Source organism: Hibiscus syriacus, unplaced genomic scaffold (assembly GCF_006381635.1).
Source record: "Hibiscus syriacus cultivar Baekdansim isolate YM2019G1 unplaced genomic scaffold, ASM638163v2 tig00116959_pilon, whole genome shotgun sequence".
Taxonomy (NCBI): Eukaryota; Viridiplantae; Streptophyta; class Magnoliopsida; order Malvales; family Malvaceae; genus Hibiscus; species Hibiscus syriacus.
The window spans coordinates 1932609-1943759 of NW_024063485.1; the positions used below are offsets into that span (position 1 = coordinate 1932609).

At 31.6% G+C, this 11151-nt stretch overlaps 1 pseudogene; it reads right to left on the minus strand.

The window, feature by feature from the left end:
• Positions 1-9263: 9263 nt before the first annotated feature.
• Positions 9264-10592, minus strand: LOC120189751 (annotated as a pseudogene).
• Positions 10593-11151: the final 559 nt, after the last annotated feature.

Below are 11151 nucleotides of genomic sequence, written 5' to 3' on the forward strand. Positions count from 1 at the left end.
TGAAAATGATGGTGAATGTTGTTATTGGTTACGATTTTAACTAGAGGAATGCATCGGCTTGGGGCTTGGTTGTGGCTGCGAATTTGAAAATACGGAAGTGAAGTCATCTGAAAAACCAAAAATAGGATGCCACATTAGTAATGGTTCGATATCGATAGGAGTAGAATTTACCTCAGATTGTTCGGTATGTTCAGGTACTGCCGAATGAGTTGAATGAGTGACACCCGACATCGATTGTGAATGTGTCGTAGAGGGCATCGAATAAAATATTAGAGTGGCCTAAGAGGATGGGCACACGGGTAAAGTACGGCATAGGCTCGGGTGAAGTTGGATGAGAGTGCGGGTCAGGTTCACGTCTACCCCCTCATCGAGCAACAGGTGGTGGTGCATGAACATGTGGCAGTTGAGGCATTGAATCAAAACCGCTCAGCACTTTGACTACTTGTGGTGTAGTAAATTGTTGATGACTACCACCAAGGGTGACCGACGGACGAGATGGGTTCCCAGATTGTTTTCTTATCCTCATCATGGTTCTCGAATGATTAAAGAAAAAGAAGAAAACATCAGTTAAATTCAGTAATGGATGAAAGTAAGGGTGTGGCGGCTATGGAGATTTGATGGAGGGTAAATTTTTGACGAAGTATACAAGAAGAAAAAGAAAGGTTTCAAAGATTTCATGGGGTAAGGGAAGAGTTTTACTTTGTATGGGAATTTGGTGATAAAGGTAGGATTTTAATTTTAAAATTTGAGGTGATAAGGGAGGTTAATTATCAATTCAAAAAGAATTGACTTTGATTGGGGAGATGGTCGGCTGAAAATTACAAAAGAACAAAGGGGAAATGAGATAGAATTACCGGCAAAGGAAACAAATTTGTGGGGAAAGGCTAACCTACGTCGGCCCCATGGAATGGTGTTAAAATATGCCAAATATCCCCCCTTTGATTAATGAAAAGGTTCATTTGAAAGGCAAAGGTATTGGCTGCTAAAATTTCACGATTTGGCTTGCAAATTGGCCTTGAATTTAGACAAATTCAACTTCAATTGAACCAATTCTTCACTTCGGCTTTGTCCGATCTTCAATTAAAACGCTCAGGGTACCTAAAAAATTCAAATCAAGAATTAAAAATGAACGAAAATAACAAAAAAAATTGAAAACTAAATATTGAAAATAAATTAAAAGAAATGAATTAAAAGAAAACGAAATGGGTTGCCTCCCATAAAGCAATATTGTTTAACGACGTTAGCTCGATGACCCGATTTTAAAGCGTGGGTTCTTCCAATTCAATCTCCTTGACTATTCCACCTTGAACGTTTTCATAATACGGCTTTAACCTTTGGTCTTTTACTTTAAATCTTGTTCAACAATTGTCTTTGATTCTACTGCATAATGAGGAAAAACCTAAGTCACCGTAAATGGTCCGAGACACTTAGATTGAAGTTTGCCTGCAAAAAGCTTAAGTTTAGAATTACATAACAAAACCTTTTAATTAACATTGAATTATTTAAATGATATCATTCGATCGTGTAACTCTCTCATATTTTCTTTAAAAATTTAGACGCTATCGTAAGCATTTCATCGGGTTTCTTCTAACTCTTGAATGTGTAGTTTATGTATTTTTCCGATTGATTCCATTTCCATATTACATTGCCTCAACGCCCAATAGGTTAGATGTTCTAGTTCAACCGGAAAATGACACGATTTACCAAAAATAAGGCGGTATGGAGATATCTCAATCGGCCCTTTATAAGCCGTTCAATATGCCCAAAGTGCATCGGTTAACTTTAAGCTTCAATCCTTTCAATCTGGCTTGTCAATCATTTCTAAAATAATCTTAATTTTGTGATTCAACACTTTCACTTGCCCATTTTTTACGGATGGTAAGCCGTGGTGATTCTTTGTGTCACGCCAAACTTCTTCATAAGTGCCTCGATAATGCGATTGATGAAATGGGTTCCTCTGTCGCTGAGAATCGCCCTTGGTGTGCCAAACTTGGAAAAAATTAGAAAATTCATAGTAGTTCTCGCATCATTATTGCGGGTTTCTTTCACTTCAACCCATTTCGGAACATAGTTAATAGCGAGAATAATATAAGTGTTACCAAAAGACGAAACAAAATGAATCATATAATCAAAACCCCATACGTAAAATATTTTGCATATATGGATTGGAATTAAAGGCATTTCATTTCTACACTCAAATTACATGCTTGTTGACACTTTTCACATGATTTGCAATGAAACTAAGCATCTCTAAAAATATTCAGCCAAAAGAAACCCCATTCTAAGTTCTTGTGAGTAGTGCATTTCAGTCCAAAATGACCGCCACACGAGTATGAATAAAAGAAATTAAGGATCGAGTTCACCTCTTCTTCGGCAACACAACATCGGATTACTTGATCGGAGCAGTGCTTCCAAAGATAAGGGCCATCCCAAATGCAAAATCAGGATTCTCTCTTGATTTGATTAATTTCTGCTCTTGGTAAATGTATCAGAATTTTACCCGTGGCTAAGTAATTCACCATGTCAGAAAACCATGGAAAATTCTTTTATTACGCCAAAATTATTCTTCTGGAAATTCTTCTTTAATTGGCAGGTTGGGTGAGATGATAGGAATTCGGCTCAAGTGATCGACTACTAAGTTTTCTCGCCCCTTCTTATCTTTTATTTCCAAGTTGAAATCTTGAAGGAGTCGAATCCGATGAATTAGCATTGGCTTTGCTTCCTTCTAGCTCATCAGGTACCGTAATGCTGCATGATCAGAAAAACGATAATGTTAGTACCAAGTAAATATGATCAAAATTTTCTAAAGCAAACACTATGGCAAGAAGTTCTTTTTCAGTTGTAGAGTAGTTTCTTTGAGCTGAGTCTAAGGTGTGAGACGCATAAGCAATGATGTGCAGCTCCTTGCCAATTTTTTGGCCTAATATCGCGCCAACGCTAGTGTCAGAGGAATCGCACATCAGCTCGAATGGATATTCCCACTTTGGTGGTTGCACAATTGGTGCCGTGATTAGCTTTTCCTTCAATGTGTTCAATGATTTTTGGCACTCTTGATTAAAGTCAAAAGCTTGATCTTTTTTTAGAAGATTGCACAACAGTTGTGTTATCTTTGAAGAGTCCTTGATAAGCCGTCGATAAAATATTGCATGTCCAAGAAAAGAGTGTATTTCCCTTACCATAGTAGGGTAAAGGAGTGAGCGAATAACATCGGTCTTGGCTTTATTGACTGCAATACAATTAGAAGAAACAATGTGTCCTAGAATCAACCCTTTATCGACCATGAAATGGCATTTTTCGTAGTTTAAAACAAGGTTGTATTCTAGGCACCACTTTAAAACATTTCATAAATTAAAAAGGCATTCGAAAAAATTATTACCATATACATTGAAGTCATCCATGAATACCTCTATAGCTTTCTATACAAAATCAGAAAAAATGATGAGCATGCAACGTTGAAATGTGGCAGGCGCATTGCACAGTCCGAAGGGCATTCGCCTATAATTTAACGTTTCGAAAGGACAAGTGAATGTCGTCTTTTCTTGATCTTCAGGCACCACAGGGATTTGGAAGAAACCTGAAAATCCATCGAGACAGAAATAGTGAGTTTTAGCGACTAATCTTTTTATTAATTTATCAATAAAAGGTAAAGTAAAGTGATCTTTGCGAGTTAGAGAGTTCAACTTCTTGTAATCTATGCAAACTCGTCACCCATTTTGTACTCTAGTTGGAACTGACTCGCCTTCCAGGCTTTTGATTACCATAACATCGGTCTTCTTAGGTACAACATGAACCGTACTTACCCAACTACTATCTGAGATCGGATAGATGACATCGTCATCAAGAAGCTTCTGAATTTCCTTATTTACCACTTCCATCATCGGCAGATTTAGTCGGCGTTGTCCTTCTCGTGATGGTTTAGCTCCTTCTTCGATATTAATCTTGTGCATACAAGTTGAGGGACTCAGCCCCTTAATATCAGTTATGGTCCAACCAATAGCTACTTTATGGAAAAAGTTTGTTCAAACTCCCTAAATTCACCATCAAAGTATATTAAATACAAATAAAATATAATTATTTTTATATTTTTTTAGTATATTAAATACAAATAAAATATAAGTAAATTAAATTCACCATCTAAATATAAAGATAAAACGTATTTTTAGTATATTAAATACAAATAAAATATAATTACTTTAATATAAAACAACAATGATAATATTAACAATTACCAGTTAATTTAATATGATATGATATTAATTTTTTTAGTAGGATATAAAAACAAAATTTTCAAACTTCAAATTCTGATATCGTGAATGAAATAAATTAAGTTAAAAAGATTTTATAATAAATCTTTATCATACTCGATCTAAATTAATAGATTAATAAATTTAATTTCAATGGTTATGTAAAAAATACATCTAGAAAAATTGTGGGGGTATATGTATGAAAGGTATTGGTCTCCAAGCTAGGAGTTGCTTTAATTTTTCAGGATACTGTATAAGCCATTTAATAATCAAGTCAATTTGTTTTAAAATGTTAGAACTACTTTCGGTTAAGCTTCATTAAGAAGATTAATTCTTAATAAATGCATGTATATCTTCTTATTCAACAGTGAATTCCAACCTATCTTTTGGTCATTTTCTTTTAAAAAATGTTATTTGAAAAACACATTTATAAATTTTATGGAAGATTCTTTGAATATATATTATTTAATATTCAATACAAAAAATATATTAACGAAGGTTTAATCATAGACTTGACTGTTATTATAGTATTCTAAAAAACATAAATAAATAATAATAAATTTAAATTTTAAATATTATATAAAAATGTGATAATGTCTACAATGCTGAACTAATACTGAGTATGAAATAACTGTTCAAATAGTCTAGAAAATTAGGTAAATTAATGGAGACCAAAGAAATTAGTCTCCTATGAAACATCTAACCAATTTCCAGATCTTTGGAATAGTAGACCCCTTCGAGGACCTGCAGTATCTGGAATATTTTTCTATTTAAATAATTTAAAAATTAAAAAAATACTACTTATTTTGATAGATTAATATATGTTTATTAAAATCTAAAAACTTATTTGAGTGTGATGAATATATATAAAATTATTTCAGAAAATAAAATAATTCCGAGATTTTATTTTATTTTTCATATATTTGATTTTACAATGCTTTCATGTGAAACTTTTTTATTTCTATAATAATCTATCTACTTTACCAATAGGGTTGGTATAAGTTTGATGCCAATAAATCAGTGTCAAATGACTAGTAAACACAGATTAGGTTGAAGAATAATTACATATATGAAATTTCCAGTCTTTTACTTCCATCAGGTTTTAAAAATTAATATATATATATATATATATATATATATATATATATATATATATATATATATATATATATTACAAATATTTTGATTTGATATATTTATATTTATAAGGTTGACAAACAAATGTAAGATAAAGATCATGTATATTTTTGGACAAGGATAAATATCGCATATAAATTATCAAATTTTAGATGCATAAATCTAATGACAAAATAAATGGACTTTCCTTAAAAGTTAAATTTAATATTTTTATGATCCATGTCATTTATGTTTGAAATTTATAAATATTATCTTTAATAAAATCATTTTAAAGATTAATAATATTACTTATAATATTTTTCAAATACAATATTAAAAAAAATATTATTACATAAAAGTGTAGCATTAATCATGCATGCTATCTCAGTAAATCAAAGTCAGGTGTATGATAAAGGTGTGATTGAGAGCAACTAAAACCCTGCTAGAAGACTCATCCATCAAAGTTAGGTCTGCAACGCGGGTCGGTTCGAATTAGTGAATACAAATCTTAGACCGAGAAAACATTCAAAAAAAATAAATTAATTAAACCCCTAAATAATTAAATTAAAATCAAAGAATGTTTTGAAAAAATGAAGCAAGTGAAGGGCGGTGTGACTGAGCAGTGGGCAGCCGAGGTGGTGAAAAAAAGAAAAGGAGAAGAAATGAGCAAAAACGCGGATAAGATCATCGTCACCAGAATATGAAAGAAACACTTTCAAAAGCTGACAACGAAACAAAAAGTAAATAAATAAAAATACGCGGTGGGGGCTGCCAATTGGTTGCTATCCCCATGTTTTCATGCAACAAATCAGGGTTTTTTCTTCGTTTTCTTCGTGAATAGAATATTCACCTTTTCTTGTTCAAATTATGTTTCTAATTTATTCCATAATTTATATATTTGCATCATATTTATATTCAAAACAATAATAATTTAAACTGTCAATCAATTTCAATGATAAAAATGATTGTTATTTTCTTTAAAAATCTTAAATTTAAACAGTTATAATATATATATATATATACGTTATTAACGACTAAAAAAGATTTTGAACAATATCAGAACTAAATCATAGTATAATAAATAAATAAAATTAACCCAGGTCTATCATACCAAATCAACTATGGATTTAGAAATTTAAAAACATGATCTAAAATTTTTAAGGTAAATTACACATTTAATACCTAAACTATCAGTTTTGATATATTTTAATAACTAAACTTTCAATTTTTTCAAAATCATACCTTAAGTTTAGTTTTTATTTTATTTTAGTACCCTCCATTAAAAATTTTGCACGCTTAGTACCTAAACTATTAGTTTTAGTATGTTTTAGTACCTAAACTTTCAATTTTTTTCAAAATTTAACTTCAAATTTTGAAAGGAATACTAAAATGAAATAAAAACTAAAGTTTTTAACGTGTGTACTAAAATGAAAAAAAATAAACTTTAGGTATGGTTTTGAAAAATTGAAAGTTTAGATACTAAAACTGACCAAAACTAATAGTTTAGGTACTGAACGCATAATTTACCCAAAATTTTAATACTCTTTTTCAATAAAATATATATACAAATTTTCTTTTCTTTTTTTCTTAATACATTAAACTATATTTAATAACTTGTCCAAAATAATGAGTATGTATTTGGCCTATTATTGGAGATTACCTAGAATGTTAAGAACTTGAGAATTGCCTTGAAAACTCTCTAATGAGATAATAGTAAATACAAATTTACTTATTTCTTGACGATCATTATCTTTTTATATAATTAATTTAATAATCAATTATTATATGTATTTATGACTGAGTCTCTCATCAAATTATAAATACAACTTTAATAGTATATGCATTTTTATTTCCATGATATTTTTAATATCTTGTGACTTGTATAACCAGAGACGGATCTATATGGAGCATGCGAGGGGTTGTTACCCTCCTAAACTTTTGGTATAATAGCATTTTAGGTCCTTTTTAGTTTAAATATTAGTTAAATAAGGCCTTTTCCCCCTTAATTTTTAGATTTAAATACTTAATAGATTATTGCTCTTTTGATATAAAACTATTTCCCCCTAACATTTGATCTTGGCTCCATCCCTATTTATAACATAATTGATCATTTGATTTTATGTCATATTTTATGTTAAAATTATATAGATATGCCCAGAATTATAAATTTTAACTCAATAAATAAATGTTATCTTATAATCACTCCAGATTATTTAGAAAAATATCACTAATTTAAGTTTAATATTTAGTACAATATTAGTAATGAATGCTTGATGAAAAATACATAAAAAGTAAAATCGGGTGTGTGTTAAACTTTCCTGAAAGCATGAATCTCCCAGGGGCAGACGAAAGCTTTGGTTTGAATAGAAAGAAAAACAAGTGAATGATTCAATGTATATATCCCTTCCCCCAAACAATCACATGAACCTTTCTTCTCTTTCGGTAACCGATTCCCCTATCATTTCTCTCTTTAATTCTTCTTCTCTCGTCATGTTTTCTTTCCTCCCCTTTCTGTTACATATTTCCATCTCCTATCCTCCTTTTTAGTAACAACTTCATTCAAAAAATAGGGGGGAAAAGAATACATCGATCTCATCATGCCAACAACATTACTTGGACATATATTCAACATGTTTTAAACATTGGAGTTATCATTTTTTTAGTATCGTGAACATCTACGTTATCTGAATTTGAGATAATTATTAGATACGTGATACGTATTCAATTCATGTTTATCTAACCTTTGAAAGTTTTATATTTAGAATATATAATGATGAACTCGTTGTCAATAATTAGAAAGAATTCTATACAGATATTGTCTCGTAAATCGTCCTGGACTATTAAAAAATATGATGATATATGCAAGTTAGTTTTATCTCGGTCATTAAATTGATTGGAATAAGTTGTCCAAAAAACCAGCTAAGCTGATTGAAAGGGTGTATTGATTGAAGGTTTTAAGGGAGGCACATGTAATAATTAATTACTAATTATGATTGTACTTCAGACAGAAGCTTATGTTTAAGCATTGCTGTTTAAGAAACTGTGGGATTGTTATTGCCGGGGGAAGGCACATTGGTTGCAGAGAATAAGTGATTAATTATATTTTCATGTTACTCATAATGTTGTCTAATTCAAACAGTTAATTTCAATTTAAAAAGTAATTAAAATTTTATATTTAATATATTTAATGTGCATAATTTTATAAAACGTCGATCAATCGGATAATGATATGTTATTAAAAAAATTTAAAATCACGGTTCGTATAAAAATTAATTAAAATTCACTTAATTTCAATTAATTAAATGAGTTACAATTATAAAAAGTTTTTTTAGTATAATCATCGGTATTCGATCTATTGATCAATTAATTTGAATTAGGTACTATATAGGTGAGGGTGATTATCTCAACCTAATTTACTCCATTTACAATTGTCAGGATTCGAACATCTACCGGTTTTAATAAAAGAATTTGACTAAATAAGACAATTACTGGAATTGTTTTGAATAAAGGAAATTACTTAATTTAATAAATTATTTTGAGCATTTAGATCTCACCGATTGTATTCCCCTCTAGATCTTTCATTTAACAGACAATTGAAAACAACATAAAATAAACAATCTTAAATGTATGTTTGGTTTATAGTGGGAATTTGATTGGAACACATGAACATGGAATCAGTGCGAGAAGATATTGAAAAGGGAACATATTCAGTAGCATTAGAAAGAATCCATCTACATAAACCTTTCTCAGATGAAATAAAAAATATATATTTGAACACCATGAATCTATATCTATACAAATTGTATACCCCCAATTTGTTTTACCCCACGAGAAACTTACCAAACTAATAAATAATTTACCTAAGTGGGGGGTGGGAAGACAACGTGTTTTCCTAGAAAATTTAACAAGCCCGAGAAAATATGAATCCTTCAAATATTTATTTTTTTGCTAGTAGTCCCATAAACAACGCAAATCTTCGAAAGACTTGCTGATTCCGAGCTCCATGCTGTTCTTCGAAACAACCGATGATATCTCATTGTTGTTGATTTCAGTGCTGATCCCTGACTGGTTCGAAGAGAACTGCTCCACCTTGCACTGCCGGTTCGATTTCGATAACGTTGCCTGATCGTTGTGGACGAAGTCGGTTTTGGTACCGGACCTGCCTTGGTGCAAGTAGGCTGGATTGGTGGTATGATGATGGAAGAAGACTGGATTCTGGATTGGGATTTGAGGGTTGAAAACATTATTATTAGAGCTTCCGTAATGATTATTTCCAGGAACTTGAAGAATGGGTCTGCTGATGATTCATTGTTGGGATGTTTGAGGCTGCGGCGGACTTGAATTCGATATCGCCGCTGTCGATGAAACCGGAGGAGCAGCCCGGTTCCATGAGAGGCGGTAGCGAAGCGTAATCGATAAGATCATCGAAACCGAAAGAATTGATTCTCAACAACTGCTGATGATCTTGAACCGGAGTTTTCTTCATCCCTGTGTTCTTATCAAAAACCCTACAAACGACCCATTCATCCTGTACCAAAGAGCACAACAATAGTATTAGAAGAAAGATATACATGAAAAGCAACTCCTCAACCAACAAAACAGTAAAAAATGAGTAAAAATATATATTTACCTTTGCTCCCCGCGGTAGATTATAATAAGATAATTTGCCTTCAAGTCTATACTCATGCATTACCCAATTCGATTTCTCTCCTTTCGGAGCTCTCCCTTTGTAAAAAACAAGAGTCTTCTTCATCCCAACAAGACAACCTTTGCCTTTGAAAATCTCCTTGTCTTTTCCGGTTGCTTTCCAATAGCCAGATTCGGTTGCACGGTTTGTTCTCATCCCTGTCGGATACTTCCTGTCTCTCAGACAAAAGAAATACCATTGTTTCTCACCCATCTTAGCTTTCTCTGCAAAATTAAGCAAAAAAACAAAGGTAAACACCCAAAGCAAAGCAAAAAAGAAAGTTTTAAACTTTTACAAAGGTAAACACCCAAAGCAAAGCAAAAAAGAAAGTTTTAAACTTTTTGAAGAGGTAAAAGCTTACTGGGTAAATCCCAAGGTTCACACTTGTTCAAATCAACCTCACCAATGGCGCATGCACTGAAATCACTGTTCATCACCTTCTCAGTAAGATAACAAGTTATGATCTCTTCATCTGTGGGGTGGAACCGAAAACCAGGAGGCAGATCGATGAGTTCATTAGCTTCTTCCATGGAAGAATGATACAGAAAAAACCCAGAAACAAAGAAGAAGAAGAAGAAGAAGAAGAAGAAGAAGACAGAAATATAAATAAACAAATTATGTGAAGCTTAGGTTGAAGATGATGAAAGAAATGAAGGGAAGGGAAGGCCGTTAAGAAAGTAGAATAAAGGGTGAAAAGGGAGCTTAAATAGAGGAGCTTGATGAAGAGAAGAGCTTGATGAAGATCCGTAGGCTGCAAGGCACTTGTGAAGGAAGCCTTGATTGGGTAATTTCAAATTATAAAATTTGATTTATGTAGCTTTCTTGGCCATATCTACCTGTTTGAACACAACAAAATGGAATGCAAATTGATTTATTTTTTTTAGAAAATGGTTAAATGAAGGTTTCTAAGCTAGTTGGGGACCAATGTTTTACTCACTCTTTTTAACATTAAAATATGTGATTTTTATGGATAAAATACTACTATCTATTTTAAGTACACTTAATCATTTAATAATAAACGTTCAATTATTCTGTTACAATTATTTGTGCTTGAAAATGAAACATTTAGAAACAACAACTATTTTTTTAACAACTTAGATGAGT